The 14,271-nt window shown below is 39.9% G+C and overlaps 1 protein-coding gene across 1 annotated transcript in view; it reads left to right on the top strand.

The window, feature by feature from the left end:
• Positions 1-14,271, top strand: part of LOC144324915 (collagen alpha-1(XXIII) chain-like) — a 214,132-nt gene that overhangs the window by 101,611 nt on the left and 98,250 nt on the right. The window lies entirely within an intron of this gene.

Raw genomic sequence — 14,271 nt, 5'->3', positions numbered from 1 at the left:
TCTCAACTGGACAGGGAATGAGTGTTCTCCCCAAATTCTGATGGGTTTCACATTCCGAAATATCATTTGACAATTAGTTCTGATGAAGTGATAGTCCTTGCTTAGCCTGGGTAATTACCAATAAATTTGCTTGACGAAAGGTATGGCCAATCTAGCATTCATAGCTATGGATTGGATCTAGACTGTGTTGGTCCCACTTGAGTTCCAATAAAATCATTTAGCTACTACAAGGAATATAGATAGATTGCTCTCTATTCTGTTGCATTCAACCCTCAGCAATCAGTTCCCCACCCCCACTCCACTCCCCACCCCCAAAATATACACCCAAATAACTTTTTTATAAGTCAAATATAAGCCCAGAATCACCTCCATATGTTATGGTTGCTAGAATTTTCCTTCTCCCTTGTATTGATTTGGCTACTTAATATTTAATCAGATAGCGACTGGGTGGGGAACGCCTGTTGAAATGCAGCAGATCTTCAGATTCTTGCAGCACATATTGGATTACTTTTAGTTGCTACACATTTTTATCACTTTTTGCTGCCAAAAGATAATGTAATATCTTCAGTTTCCCCCAAGATTTGGACCTGTAATTCTTCACAGATATAACCATATACTTTAATTCCACAATTTCCTTTACAGTTCTGCACACCCCAAGTTCTCAGTGCAAGAGTCCTTTAAATTATGAAATGTGCAAGGGTCTTTGAAGAAATAATGCACTCTGAAAATGCATACCATTGATATTTTGTGTGCACATGACTAATATAAATATTCTACTAAATGAAACTCTCGCTGTGTCCAAATTCCAGAGAGACTTGTGGTAGGACATGTATATGCAACAGGTCAGAATGTGAAACTAATAACACACACTTGGAATAAAAAACACATGTCTTTTGTTGCCTAAACTTGCTTCCCACCCCCTTTTAAAGCCGTTTTCTGAAGGATATAGGCTTTGAAGGGCTGTGAACTAACATCCTGGTCCTAACTCACCTACTTCAAAATAAATTTCATTAATTTCAATGGGACTTAATAATTCTGTTTGTGTTTATGATAGCAACTTAAATGGAACTTCACTGGGGAGGGGGAGTTAAATTCCACTTAGGCTGCTGTCCTATGAGGAAAGATGCCTTTCCCCCCAAAGGATCGAAATGTTTCTTTGTGATAGGAATGTGTGTGGGAGGGCGGGGTTTGCATGAAACACAAGATCTTTAAGTATAGAAGTTTGTTGAAATGTGAAAGATAAGTGTGGAAATCTTGGCTCCAGAGCAGTCAGTGGGGATTTTCAAACATTATTAGGACTTTGCCTCTTGTTACAAGCTGCAAGGCTCTTGCGTCAGAAACTTGATAAAGCAGATGTTAATTTTGTGTTATTTTATCTTCAGGGCTTTAAAATGACAGCTTTAAAGACTTCTTTTGAAATGACATTTTTAAATCAAGCAGTAACTTAGTGCATTGTGCATTAGTTATTGGATAGCTCAGCTGGGTGGAGTGTGGTGCTGATAACTCCAAGGTTGCAGGTTCAGTCCCTGTATGGAACAGCTGCATATTCCTGAATTTCTGAGGGTTGGGCCAAATGATCCTCAGAGTCCCTTCCAACTCTACAGTTCTACGATTCTCTGCAACCTAGTGTGGGTTACAACAATAAATACATAAAACAAAAACCTTTAAGATCAACAATATAGTAAACAGATGATTTGTCAGTCCAGGCATATCTCTGCATTAAAAAAGGCAGACAGAAGAGAGAGGTTTTTATCTGGTAGCTAAAACTCTAGAGGGAGTGTATCCCCTCTACAGGGAGTGTATTCCATATTGGGGTGCTACCCTGAGACCTCCGGGTATAGAGTGGTATAATTTTAATAATAATAATAATATTGCAAAGGCCTTAAAGCAGATCATAGAACCCTGAGCTTCCTTTAAAGCCAGATTTACCAGCAGGGCATTCTTGGTGGCTCTAAAGGCACAGCTTGGTTGGTTGATACAGGGAAAGACAACCCCTCAGATAACTGGGTCTTAAGCCATTTAGGGCTTTACTTGCCCAGAGCAAAATCTTAATTGGCACCCCCATAAACCATTCAGGAATAGTGCACTTTGCAAGGTATATTTTCAAAGGTATGCCATTCTAATTGTTCCTTTACAAGAGGTGCAGTTTCTATATCATTGATTTTTTGTTGATTCTTCACGTATGTGGAAGCAGACACCTGTGGTACCCAGGGCCAGGTTAATGCCTGGCTTTACACAACCCATTTCAACATCTTTATTCCAAATGTCAAACAACAGCATTTGTTTTTAATAATGTTTAAATATTGTAATTAAGAAAATAACACTGCATTATTAAACAGAAGTTAAAAGACATACATTTTTATCACAAGGGTTAAAGTAGGCATGTCAAGCCTTGTAGTGTACAGCTAAACAAGAGATTTGACATCCAGCAATGCAGTCCATAGAAACTGAGTTAGTTAGCAGACCTAACCAGTGCTATTTTTTCTCGAGAAGGAGGTGCCAGAACTCGCCATGAACACCTCCCGAAAACGGAGTTCCTGCTGAAAAAACAGCCCTGGAATTAACTGCCTAGTACTGATAGCTCAGCTGTGATAGAGAAAGCTGAGAGAAGCAGTAGCTTGGAAGGCTGGGCAATTGAAACATATTTTGAATCCTGCTGATGTGCTTTTCTCCCACCTTGGACAAATACCAGATTTTTATCTATAACATAATAGAACACCACAATTACAACATAAATCTTATAAAATAATTAACAAATCATCAGTAAAACAACCTTATATAAAACACTATTAACGAAACAACCTCAAAAATAGGCTAAACTGCACAACTGCAAGAAAACTCGTATTATAAAATCCACAAAGCATTGCAGCACTCAGCACTGTTGAATTCACACACTCTCCCCCACCCCCATGACTCATGGTCTTCCATTCAAAAGACACATACACAGAATGCCCATAGCAGCAACTCCATTCTGAAGGCTTCTAGGGCTCCAAAGGCTGGACGGTGGGGCAAGGTAGATGGGAAAAGCCCTTGCCTGACAACCAGCAGAGAGTCTCATTCCTCTCACTGTGAATTACAAAGTACATATATATGCCTAATTTTCAGTGTTATGGAATTACTGAGTCTTGTCCATTAAAAAAAAACACCTGCATATGCAGCTTTAAGAATAATAAAATATAGTATATATCTTCTAAACCAGGCATAGGCAAACTCGGCCCTCCAGATGTTTTGGGACTACAATTCCCATCATCCCTGACCACTGGTCCTGTTAGTTAGGGATCATGGGAGTTGTAGGCCAAAAACATCTGGAGGGTTGAGTTTGCCTATGCCTGTTCTAAATACTAGGTTTTTTTTTCATATTCAGGTGGACAGTCCAAGAGTAAATATTCCACTTCCCCTCCTCCATAAATAAAAGGGGACAGCAGTGACTTATATAAAGACTTAGTCCTCTGTCAAAATCAGTTGTTTGCTAAGGATGAACAATAACATAAATTTCGCTTGGTTTTTTTTTTTTTTACATTACTTTGATACAAATTAATATATTTGGTGAATGAAGGCAATTAAACAGAGTTTCATTATGTGTAAATATTTGGTTTTTTCTTGCTCCATGTTGAAAGACTGCTTCTATAGGCAAACAGACAAAGTACAGTCAGAATGTATGACATTTTTATTCACATTAGGAGTCATAGGATGATTTTAATTATAAATAGGCCATGTGGCTGAGTAATATGAGCATCAGGATGATTAATGTTAAATATTTGTGGTAACTTGCCATACTCTGCATTTAAATGATGGAATGTATTCTGTTGGTTTTGTAACTGCTTCAGCGTGAGTGGAGTCTTGCTTTTCTGTTCATATATGGGATAGTCTGTTAACTCTATTTCGAGTCTTAGCATTTCCCCTAATCTCTTAGAATACCGGTTTTCTGTCCTGTTGTTCACTGTTTGAACAGACCCTTTATTTGTCCTAGACAGCCTAGACTTTCCCCTCCTGCCTCTAGATCTGTTAGAAGCTTCATGGTGTTGATCACAGCATGGGATGAAATGTTCTATCAGAAGATTCCCTAGTGAGATGATCCATCCCATAATGGATGCTTGGAATGCTCTGCGGTTAGTTTGATATCTACTGAGTGAAGGATTACAGGATGTACTGCACCTTTCTTTGCCTGTTTTGGAGTTAAAGCTGAAGATGTCTGAACATTATTTATACATTTTGGGTTGTATCCAACACTGTCAATCTGTTGCAAGGGTTTTTGCACTAGTGGTGGTCTATTTCTTAATGTTGTGTAGCAGAGGAATCTAATGCAACAGATCCACTGGCAAAATTGTTGTGTAAAAGATTGTGCTGGTGGAAATAATGCAAAGCTACGTGTTTTTTTCCTGTCTTCTGCAGATAGTGTAGTGTATACAATAAAATCTGGTCGCTTATGGAACCTCTAGCACAAGATCTGCTTTATGCAGGTTGATCTGCTTACAGAATACAACCTGCTAGCAGAATTACCGGTATTTCAATGCTAGCTCATTCAGTTTAGTGCTGTGTTGGATATAATTCCATGATGTTTTTCTTGAGTTGCAAATTTCTTCAGAATAGGTTAGGAAGTTCGTGTTCTGAGAAAGTGTATGCATGGAGAACACCAAAAGAGAAAATTCATATTAACTCCTTAAGGGAAATGCAAGAGGCAGAGGCAAAAATGGGTGAAACCCTGGATGCAAATTTAAGATTTTTATAGTAGGCAAGATTCTACACATGCTCATACACCCTGCTAGAGGAAACTTACTAACCAGTGTGGGAAATAAGAAGACAGACTAAATGAACCCTTGTTCTGATCCAGCAGAGCTCTTCTTAATGTTCTTAGTACTTGGCACAATTGTGGTTCTTTTCCTTATTTTTGTGCCATGCTTGTATCTTCTGATTTCCTAAATCATTAGTATATATATATTTTAATACTAGGTTATTTATTTGAGTGAGAGCAGTAGTTTTAAGGCATGTATTTAATGCTGTTGTTTGAGTGGGGTTCTACTAGTTCTTTGGTGATTCACTCCTAACTTTATGGTGGGATTTGTTCAAAGGAAGTGTGTATTTGTTTTAGTTATGAGTCCTGTACTTGTTTTTCCTATGGATCCTGTAAACTGCAAATAGAGAATAAGGAAAAAATAAAGGAGGAGAAGAATGAGCTGGTCTTTCTTTTGTGTGTCTTCTTCTTCTTCCCTGCTGCTGTAACATGGTGACATCTATCAGTCCATCAAAGAGCCTAGCAGAAAGGTAAACAGCTCCAGTATACAAGAACATCTGGCTCTCATAAATTAATTGGCCATTTACACAGTGAGGGCTGTTTGCATGCAGAAGCAGGCTTTCCTGCTAATGTTGTCATAAGCTTTTGATTCTCCAGGTTCATCCATTTCTTTTTATTATTTTTTACTTGTTCTAGTCAGTTGGTTTTAATTTATTTTACTTTGTCAGTCATGAAATGAAGAGGAACCAGGCAACCATGAATCGTATCTGACTCTGGTGCTCTTGTTTTGATCCTTTGGGATCTTGGGTCTATTTTCTCTCAGAACAAGAAAGTCACGGATGCTGGCAGAGGTGAAGGTTAGGGGTGAGGTTGTTCTTTCCTTCCAACAAATGCAAATTCAACATATTCACTACCTTACTGGATTTTGAATTAACATTTGTATTCTTCCTTTTCAAGCAACAAATACTGAGCTCAAAGCATTATTTCACAGTAACAATAATAGCATTATAATAATGGTTATTTATTTCATAAAATTTATACACCGCCCGATTGTAAGAAACGTCAAAGCAGTTTACAAAAATTATCCAACATTGCAATCACTATAATAATATAAAAAAGACAGTGTACTGTGTAGTAAAGGCTACACAAAATAAACATCTTTCCCAGTCTACATCTGTATTGGAATTGTTTTGAGATGCTTTGATTGTGTTATTGCTTGTGTCCTTCCTCCAAGGAACGGCAGTTTAGTAATAAATTGAGGAATTCAGTAAAGTGCTATGCTTTATTGCTTTTCTGCTTTTCAGACAGAACTCTCCTCCTTCTCCTTTCCCTGTACACTGTTCTGGGGATCCCCCCCCCCCTCTGTCTCACACACACACACCAACCAGAGAGCTAGGGGGGGGGCCTTGAAGGTGGAGGAATGGGGGAAGTCCTTGTGTCCTGCTTAGCAGGAATAGTTAGCTGAATCTGGCCCTCATAAATTAATTAAAGAAGACATCTGCCTCCAATGCTGTTCCTTGTCACAGACTTGGGGAACCTTTGGTCGGACAGATGTTGCTGAACACTGCCATCATCCCTGACCATTGGCCATGCTGATTAGGGCTGATGGGAGTTGTTGTTCCCCATACCTGATCTAAAGTGTATGAGACTGACCTGTACAAGCAGATAGCTTCTCCCTCGCTCCTGACTGTGTTGCATTGGGGGGGGGGGGACAAGCCAGAGTCCGGCTTGTCAATATCTGGGAACCTGGACTTACTGTTTGTTTCTCTCCAAACTAGAATATATAAGCAGAAGCCAAGGTCTGTTCTTGTTTGGAGGAAACAAACAATGAGACCTGGTTCACACATCACAACATGCCAGTTTCTGTCTTGCTTCCTAATCCTTAGTTGGCACTGTCAAAGGAGGAGCAAATGGTTTGTGTACATTAAGCCATAGTTTATTTTAAATTGTGGTTTAGTGTTGGATGCAAGCATGGCCAGTATATTATGATAAATGGCTAGAAATGTATTGATCCTTTTTAGAAAACTGAAATGACTTCATGCTGGAACCAATATGTCATGGAAGTAAACTGAAGGGAGGTAGCCTTAACCAGTCCAGTAAGGAAAGCCAAGGAATGCAAGTGTCCTAGGACCTTGTACGAGATGGTCAAAATTGTAATTTTTTTCATATCTTTATTAGACAACAATGACTGTCTAGAAATTTTACTTCTTCTTGTGACTGCACCAGACATTGGCGTAGTCTCTGTAGTCAGTAATTGTAATTGTATTCTTCTGTTACTACAATACTTTCTCTTGGCACTTGACTATACCACATCATTGGCTATTAAGCATTTCTCAGAATAACCTTCCCAATCTGAAATTGTACCCCCTTATTTTTATCATTTTGAAACTTTTAAAGTGAAATGATATGAACTGCCTCAAACTATTTTGAAGATTCCAGTTGTAGAGTGGAACTCAGAGAGAATTTGCTTTTGTAAGAAACATTTGTTCAGATATATCCAACTATTGCAGTGAAACTCAACACAACACATTTAATTCACTCTTTATCATAAACTCTATGAGCAAATTTATTGGAGCTGTATAAACCAAAGGTATCTTTTTGGAATATATGAAATGACATATTCTTTAAACATTTAGTTTGTATTCATCACTCTAATTGCCTAATAACTCTTAAAAGCTCATGTGCCAGGATCCAAATAACTATAGATGGATCCAAGGGAGCTTTGGATGTGCTTCTTGAACAGCAGCCACAATGCTGATGGAGAGTTGTCTTTGAAACTGAAATGTGTTTCAAAGCAGAATGTAATAAAACCTTGGGGATGAAGGGAAGGACATCTGCTTTCCTACTGGGCATTTGCAAACCATTTTGAATACCAAAAATATGTTTGAGATCAAGCACTGTTAGGATCCACACATGCACACACAGAGACAACTCTGAGCAGTAGTCTGAAGAGCCAGTGGAAGCAACTAGTATATCCTGTGCTGAACTGCCTTTATTTGTTCAGGCAAAATAATTGAGGATCTGAGAAGCAGGGTCATTTTTTTCCAAGCATACTTCAAAAGCTCTGAAACTTGTGAGATTACCCATACCATATCTACTCAGAAGTAAGTTCCATTAACCCCAGTGGAGATAAATATGCTTAGGATTTAACCTTTTATATTGATCTATAACACAGCTTTTGGGTCACCTTTCTACAAATTCTCAAGGTGATTCCTGTATATGTGCTAAACTGAAAAGCTGAGCAAGGCACTTTACTGAAAGGGGGAAATTGCTTCATTAAAAAAAAGAAGAAAAGGATTGTATCCCATGTTTTAACAAAAAAAAGTGTACCCCACAGAAGGCGGTAAAATTCATGAGAACAAACAGTAAAACAGCAATAGTTGCAATTCATTTTCAGCTGCGTTGTAAAAATCGCTCTAGTATTCTGTGCTGTTTTGCGTGACTTGATTGCTCCCCAGCCCCTTTGACTTCTTCAAGGGGATATTTTTTGGAGCGTTCTCTGGACTGTTTGATCCTACATTCTTTGACTCACTTTGAGGGAAGCGTAGGGGGAAGCCTGATGCTCCAAGGTGCAGAGAATTACCAACCCTTAGGGGAAGCTGCACTCTCTATCTCTGCACTGCGTCAGTGCTCTGGGCATTGCTCCTGATTGGTAAGATTCATGCCCAGAAAAGTGCCTCAGGCTCAGAGTTTAATTGTATTTAATGAACTTATGCCCCACCCTTCAAAAATAATATTTTCCAGGGTGGCTTATAAACAGATTAAAAACAAAGAAATACGAACCATAAAATCCACAAAATACAAGTGAAAACCACAAGTACAAACAGCGGATAAAAGCAGCGTGGACTAATCAGGAATTTAGAATTCTTATTTAAAGCACTTGTTAAAGCAAAAAAGTTTTCACCAGGCGCCCCACCCCACACCCTAATGACAGAGTGACTGCCAAGCAAGCCTCTTTGCAGGAGAGCATTCCAAAACCAAGAAGGTCCTCTCCACACTTGCCACCCACCATAACCCAGAGGATGGAAGTACTCAGAGGGAAGATGATCTCATCATATGGAGAGAGTGATGTGGAAGTAGGTGGTCCTTCATATGCTCCAGTTCTAAACCATGTACGTTCACTCTATCCTGAGTGCAAATCGTTGTGCTTCTCTGCACTGGTTGTGATTACGGATCAATCATACCAACAATCAGAGGTGGACACTGTGAAACTACAAACACCATTTGTCTGGCGGTGAGGATTTTTGGCAGGGGGCACTAATGAATCAAATAGTTGATTTTTCACAGCACAAAAGCACTTTCCTTGAGCACATTAGTGTGGTGCAACACACAGTTTGGGAAACACTGATGTAGATCAATGCCTTTTCATTAAAATGTGTAAGGAAACAACTGTAAAAAAAAGTCCAGGCACTTGTTTTGCTAAAATATTTGTTGGCATCTTGCTGTAATAGTACATAAAAGGGCAGTGGCAGTTGAAAGATAAAGAGAGTTCATCCCCTTGTTTTCTTCTACACACCTATTTGCTAAATGGAACTAGATTCCTTCTTGAAAGGGCCATATGTTGAATCCACTTAACTCTTTTCTTTTGGGTTGAAGAGATGTGTTGAGCTGCTGGTATATCTTAAGTAGGAAAGATCATGCCACAGCTAGATCTATCACTATTAAGTAAAATCTGAAGATAGCAGCAAGTTAAATTTTTAAAAAGAATTGTTTAAAAAAAGAATTGTTCTGGAAGTCAGTAAGGAGAAATCTTGTGCTTTTTGATGACTGTGTTTGTGGACCCATGCAGGGGCAGGAATAATCAACAACAAACACATTCTGATTTGGATAAAATGGGGCCACAACTTTGTTGGTTACAGTGCAGTAGGTTTGGCCTGGACCTTGGGCATGAATCTATGCAGTCAACCAGGCTGCCTGTCATTTGATAGCTGGGCTTGACCAGTATGGCTGCCCACCACAGCATGGACCTCTGTATGGTGAGCTTCCCCTTGTAATTGGCAGTGGATACCAAGGCCCATCAGCCCCTGAGCTGGGCTTCTGGACAGGAATTGCCCCTACCAAGATTCCTTAAGTGGATCCCTCATGGGTGCCCATCCCCTGCTCCTTCTTTAAGGATCCACTCCATTGTCCCCTTTGCCCTAAAAGTTGTGACAATCTAAAAGAATGGGGAAGAGGAGTTTTTGTGAGAAAGGTTTCTCACTGTAGTGCTTCCTTCAGAAAGGATCTTCAGAAAACTCAAAAGTGAGCAGCATGAACCAAGTACTAAAGTAATATATGGGTACAGTTCTATTTAGCAATCCAGTAGGAATAAGCATATTTGGCACAGGTATAGATTGATGGTGTTTTGTAGCTGAAGCTTTCTAAACAACCATAATGTTATTTATTTATTTTTGCATTGTTCATAGTTTCCCTTCCACATACCTCTTTTCCCAAAGCACTTTGTATTGACAGAGTATCATCAAGAGCACCAATGTCAGCATCAAAGACTGTCCCCTAGAGTTAGTCCACTATCTGCTGTTGTGATTCCTTACTGCGACTGTGTAAGGAGATTGATGGGCATTTTAATGGCAGTCTCTTTTCCCCTGACAATTCTGGTAACTTTCACGCACCTCATGTTTTCCATTCTCATCTATAGCTTTTATTGTTTTTCATTCCCCTTTGACTTCCCCTCATCTTTAATCTCCCTCTCAATAAGTATTTAAACTAGTGCATGCTGTGCAACAGAAATCAACCATTTAAATCATGTTTCCAGCATATTTAATGAATAACAGAAAACAAGGCAATAACGCAACTGCTAAAATGTAATGTCTGACATCAGCTTACAGCATCATAGTATTTGGTATGATGCATATAATATGAACCGAAATAAGTTCTACGGGCAAGTCTACCACCGCAGAATGAACATTTTGAAAACAGGAAACAATTGTCTACCCACTGGACTGGAATGGCCAAAAACTCACTTTGCCTCAGATGTTGGCATAACTTGTTAGAAGTGGACTGACTTGTTCCCCCTGATGTTTAATTTGATACAGGCTCATAAAGCTTACAACTGTACAATAAAATTAATTCCGTCATGCTTCTAGTGGCCGGGGGGGGGGGTTGTGTGTGTGGAAATCCAGAAGTAAATCTTACATTTCAAAGTTGCAGAGATACCTTGTTAGAAACTGTTAGCAGTTTCCTTGTCTCTACTTGTTAACCACTTTGCTGTCCTCATGGCCGAGGTGGTATCTTCCCTTATACATTCTAGCTGAGCTTATATTACTATGGTTTTAAATAACCAATGCACATTCTGGAGAGATCTGATCTTCACTTTCCCTTTCAATTTCTTTTTACCAATCTCCCCCACTGCCCTGTTTTAGATGTTTCTACCCTTGAAGTCAAATATGGCTATGTTGGACTCCCATGGCAATTCCCACTTACATATAGGTTGTCCATTTAGCCTCCTGGATAAGGAGATTTTTGTCAGAGAAGTGGACAATGAGTGGTAATTAAGAAAGATGTCAGGTGAGAATTTGGGATTCTTTCAGGGAAGTGGACATTGAGGACGCTAAGTGCTACCCTCTAGTGTCCAGTGTGGTGTAGTGGTTATGAGCGGTAGACTCGTAATCTGGGGAACCGGGTTCACGTCTCTGCTCCTCCACATGCAGCTGCAGGGTGACCTTGGTTTAGTCATAGTTCTCTGAAGTCTCTCAGCCTCACTCCCCTCACAGAGTGTTTGTTGTGGGAGAGGAAGGGAAAGGAGAATGTTAGCCGCTTTGAGACTCCTTCGGGTAGTGATAAAGCGGGATATCAAATCCAAACTCCTCCTCCTCCTCCTCTTCTTCAGCTTGATTTACACTCTTAAAACAGACTAGTTTTTTACTTTTAAAAAACTGAACTTAAAGCTGATACTGATTAGGGTTGTGTGTTTTAAAACAGAGCAACCTAGTTTTTAGCTGCTCTGAAATATGACACTTTTAACTTGGACTGATGTCCCCCACCACCACCACCAAAAACTTTTAGCTGATATGCTTCCCTTTATAACCTAAAACTGAAACCTACACTGAACCTGAGCTGACGGCTAAGCCTACCATTTTTTGTTTTTCTCTGCCTTGTCCAGTAGCTAGGTCTGTACGGAATTTAATCTAGGTTTCTGGTTTTTGTTTAGTGCAGCCGCTCAAGACTGTACTGCAAGGTAAACTACATTCCTCCAGGCTCATCCACCCCTAGGATTCAGCTCCCACACATTCTAGAAATATCAGGGTACAGGAGCCTCCTCATTTCAGAAGACCACTCTTCATTTTGTGAAGGGCAATCAGAATGGTGACCCAGGGCAGGGAGGCAAAGCTAGCATGCTTAATCGCCCTTTTCCCTCCCCACTGCATGCTTGCTTAGCATGATTATAGAACTTCTGAGAAGAGGTATGATTACTCAACTCTCAATATCTATGGCTAAGAGTTGGAACAGTCTTCATTAATGCATTTGAGGTGAGAGATGGCGATGAAAACACTTTACCTGTGGGTTTGGTCTATGGCAATTAATTCACACATTGTGTAGCCCCTAAGTGGCAGTCATGCATGTTTAAACCAACCCTCAGTTGGCCAGAATAGTCTTGGCTACAAAAGCATTTTGAGTCACCAAGAGCAGTATTGGAATCATGACAGTTACCCCCACTCAGCCATGAAGCTCACTGGGTGACCTTGGGCCAGTCATTGTCTCTCAGCCTAATGTGCTTCAGTTCAGAGGGTTGTTGTGAGGATAAAATGGGAAGGGGGGGGGACCATGTTTACCATCTTGAGCTCCTTGCAAGAAAAGGTAGTACAGTGGTACCTTGGGTTAAGTACTTAATTCATTCTGGAGGTCCATTCTTAACCTGAAACTGTTCTTAACCTGAAGCACCACTTTAGCTAACGGGGCCTCCCGCTGCTGCCTCGCCGCCATAGCACAATTTCTGTTCTCATCCTGAAGCAAAGTTCTTAACCTGAAGCACTATTTCTGGGTTAGCGGAGTCTGTAACCTGAATCGTATGTAACCTGAAGCGTATGTAACCCGAGGTACCACTGTATATCTCAGTAATTAATAAATAATTTTTCTCAACTGTAAGAGAAACAAAATATTTTGTGAGAAACCCTGATGTCATATCCATAATAACAGGTGGAAATGTTTAAAAGGACATTGAGGCTAGAGCAAAAGGCCTAGGCATGTGCAAGGAGAAACGGGGTTTGGATAGCAGTGTTTTTAGAAAGAGCCTTTTGCAGAGGGAGTGCAGGTGAGAAGAAGATATTGTGCAGGGGCATATATGACCTGGGGCCAATCATATAGAGAAGGGATGAAGCAAGGGTAGTTTGAGGGCATCTGGATCCATGAAAATGCCCAGGGAGAGATTGTAGCTGAGTGAGCAAAATTCCTGCCTGAGGGGCTCAGGAAGTATTTTTAGGCTTGGGAATGTGGAGAGTGTTATTGCTTTAGGTTGATCACCGAGTCATTTTCTTAAATTCATCCATGACTTGCTTTGTTTCTTTCGTATTCAGTGTCATGTGATGCTAAATGATAAACAGGTGCTTGTTTCACAATGCCATTTCTTGTATATTGTCTTCATATGGTTTCTGTACCAAGTAACCGTATTGTCAAAAAGGGCTCATTTTTGTAAGAGCATGCTAAGCCACATCAATTGGTTGCTGCAAGGATGTTATTAACACAATTATTAAATATTAGCAATTGCACTTTATAGTTACTTGCAAGAGCTTGAAACGGATAAATATGACTTTCTCCGTTGCATGTGTGCCCCAATTCCTTTGGCTATTTAAAAGGTCTTGGGGAGGTTATCCAAGGACATAAGCTCCACTCCCTGTTTATACATTTTTGTGTTTGTTCGCAGCATTCACCATGCTAAAGATGGAATTTTTTTGCTTTATACTGGGGCAAGATTTTTAAAACAAGCTTCTTAAATTCATGTGAACTATTGCCACCAAAAACATTGTTAACTTGTCTTTCTGTAGTAGACAGAGGTAAAACTCTGGTTGTGCATGCACAAATTTCAACAAGCTTTTAGTGTGATTTCTAACTTTTTACCTCTTTATGGATATTAGTCAAAAAATATGCTAGTCTGCAGTCCTAATGCACTTATACCTGGGAGTAAGTCTCAAAAAACCCAAAAAAACCCCGAAGATCGTGGCCACTGGTTCCATCACCTCCTGGCAAATAGAAGAGGAAGAAATGGAGGCAGTGAGAGATTTTACTTTCTTGGGCTCCATGATCACTGCAGATGGTGACAGCAGCCATGAAATTAAAAGACGCCTGCTTCTTGGGAGAAAAGCAATGACAAACCTAGACAGCATCTTAAAAAGTAGAGACATCACCTTGCCAACAAAGGTCTGTATAGTAAAAGCTATGGTTTTCCCAGTAGTGATGTATGGAAGTGAGAGCTGGACCATAAAGAAGGCTGATGGCTGAAGAATTGATGCTTTTGAATTATGGTGCTGGAGGAGACTCTTGAGAGTCCCATGGACTGCAAGAAGAACAAACCTATCCATTCTGAAGGAAATCAGCCCTGAGTCCTC

Source organism: Podarcis muralis, chromosome 2 (genome assembly GCF_964188315.1).
Source record: "Podarcis muralis chromosome 2, rPodMur119.hap1.1, whole genome shotgun sequence".
Lineage (NCBI taxonomy): Eukaryota > Metazoa > Chordata > Lepidosauria > Squamata > Lacertidae > Podarcis > Podarcis muralis.
This window is presented reverse-complemented; position numbering and strand designations above follow the sequence as displayed.